General features: G+C 42.9%; 1 protein-coding gene and 2 non-coding genes across 3 annotated transcripts in view; all 3 read left to right on the top strand.

The window, feature by feature from the left end:
• Positions 1 to 2,500, top strand: part of LOC143277252 (alpha-1A adrenergic receptor-like) — a 123,348-nt gene that overhangs the window by 79,907 nt on the left and 40,941 nt on the right. The window lies entirely within an intron of this gene.
• Positions 2,123 to 2,195, top strand: Trnar-ucu (transfer RNA arginine (anticodon UCU)). Its single transcript has one exon. It is a non-coding gene; the product is annotated as a tRNA-Arg (tRNA).
• Positions 2,211 to 2,292, top strand: Trnas-uga (transfer RNA serine (anticodon UGA)). Its single transcript has one exon. It is a non-coding gene; the product is annotated as a tRNA-Ser (tRNA).

Here is a 2,500-nt window from a genome sequence, read left to right as displayed (position 1 = left end):
ATTATTAGTGAAGAGGAGTTGAGGAGTACATGAAAATGTTACATAAACGGTGCAGCCAACACAAAGCATGAAAAAAAAGTTGACATTGTGCTCACAAATTAATTATAATTGCCATTCTAAGAAGGTCCAAAGTGTTGAAGGAGAGTGAAAAGAGTGAGGGTTGGGTATATTTCGTTCTTTTGACAGACGCCCTTGGTTCTCGAGTACTCTGTCAACTTTTCTAGTTTTCAACGCATGTGGACTTTCTATCATATAATGCCTTGACTGGCGACATTTGAACCATCTGGTCTAAAACTAAAAACTGTGTTGATGTGGAATTACTATTTTTGTTCCCCTGAAGAACAAAATTTGTTGCTTAAAGCCTAGCTGACCACACGTGAACATACCAAGGCTGTGAAGAACAACTCTTAACAAATAATACGGTGAGTTACATGGATACTTATATTCTGTCTATCCTCGGTGGGAAACCAAGCTCCAAGCGCTGTGTAAACAAGGAGTCATTTTACAGGCTGTCTACCTGGGCAGAGCCGACTGACGGCTGCCTTAGGGTGCTCATCATTTGTTTTCTGTGTCATTCAATCAGATTTCAGGCATACGCACATGCACACTCAGACAGACATGTACGGGAATGACCGTTTTATTCATTCACCTCGCCATGTAGGTAACCATACTCCGTTTTCGGGATGTGCGTGCTGGGTGTGTTCTTGTTTCTATAACCCCCCCGTTAGGCACATGGTAATTAAGCGTAATAAGATTTCAGCAAGGAAAGGGCAAGGATCTGGAAATCGTACTTTACTTTGGGCTGACTTTTCGTTGGAGTCATTTCAAGCCTTGCCCGGAATGACTCCGCGGGGTTAATTAAAGGAGGGAGGGGGGAGGGTCATACTGAGGAATTACACCGGCCCACTTTCACTTCCTGTCTCTCTCTGGATTTTTTTGTCTGCCCCAAAGCACTGTCATTTCCTTCTTTGTAACACGTCTGGATCAGGGGGTTTGGGGGGTTTTGTTGTTGTTGTTGTTTGTTTGTTTCTTTGTTTTTAGCCTTCCTTTCAGGGCGGTACATCTTCATTCGCTTGTAAATGTCAAGCGCCAAAAAAGGGTGTGTGTTTTTCTTGCCTGGAACGAGAGAGATAAAAAAAAATAAAAAAAAAAAAAGAACGAGACAAACAAGAAACAAAAACAGCTGTTCCACAACTTGAAGCATTTGTCATCTCCAGTTTAGGTGTTGTAACATATGTCTTTGTCGTTTTGTTTGGGTTTTTTGTTGTTGTTGTTTTGTCCAGTTAGCAGTTGATATTGACGTTTCTCGTCTTTTGTTGTTGTTGGTGGTGGTGGTGGTGGTGGTGGTTTTTTTGTTTTTGGTGGGTTGTTTGGGGGTTGTTTTTTTGGGGGGAGGGTTCGGGGGTGTCTTTTGTTGTTGTTGTTGTTGTTGTTTTTGTTTTGTTTTGTTTTTTTGGGGGGCGTTGGGGGGTTAGGAGGGGTGTGGGGGTGTGGGCAGATACTATTTATCAACGTTATCGCCAGAACCCGGTTTGCTTTAGTTCTAGGTGTCTATGCTGCAACAACTCTGTCAACCCTAGCACAGTTTTCATGAAATAAAACCTTGTCGTTTTCGTCCACTCAGCAGAAAGTTATCAGCTGACAAATCATCGGATATCGAACAAGGTCTCTCTCTCTCTCAGAGAGACCTCATTCATTTATCTATTTATTCATTCAATAATTTATTTATTTCTCTATTTACTTATTTGTTCATTTATTTATTTATTTGTGCTTCTCTGTATCGTAGCAAGCAACGGAGACGCACTCCAGTGCTACATACACGAACGTTCTAACTCTCTGTGGCTGAAGACAGTACTCTGCCCTCTCTGCATCAGTTCAGTTCCATCTCTGAGAATGACACACTCGTTCATTTAACGGGCTTCGGCAGTGGACATCGTGATTCGATTTGATTTTATCTGATCTGATTTTATGTGATCTGATGCTTTCTCAGCTGATGTACTCTGATCTTATCTGACTTCATGCTTACGCTTTTTATTATAAAAAAAAGAAAGAAAGAAAGGTGTCAGGATGGTCAAGACGCTTATCTGCCATTACAGTGTCTTTAAAGGTCTGGAGGTTTGGAGTCCCCGTAGCGCAGTGGATAGCGCGCTGGACTTCTAATCCAGAGGTCGCGGGTTCGAATCCCGCCGGAGATGCTTTTACTTTTAACAGCTGTGATGGCCGAGTGGTTAAGGCGTTGGACTTGAAATCCAATGGGTTATACCCGCGCAGGTTCGAATCCTGCTCGCAGCGAAATTTTTCTCAAGGCCTAACTAAGCGCGTTGGGTTACGCTACTGGTCAGGCATCTGCTTGGCAGATGTGGTGTAGCGTATATGGATTTGTCCGAACGCAGTGACGCCTCCTTGAGCTACTGAAACTAAAGGTCTGGGTTTGATTCCAGGTTTTGCCCTTTCTCCCTGACTGGCAAATCAAACTGAATGTCTAGTCATTCGGATAAGA

This window comes from Babylonia areolata, chromosome 2 (assembly GCF_041734735.1).
Source record: "Babylonia areolata isolate BAREFJ2019XMU chromosome 2, ASM4173473v1, whole genome shotgun sequence".
Taxonomy (NCBI): Eukaryota; Metazoa; Mollusca; class Gastropoda; order Neogastropoda; family Buccinidae; genus Babylonia; species Babylonia areolata.
The sequence above is the reverse complement of the archived record's forward strand: the minus strand, read 5'-3'. Positions and strand labels throughout refer to the sequence as shown.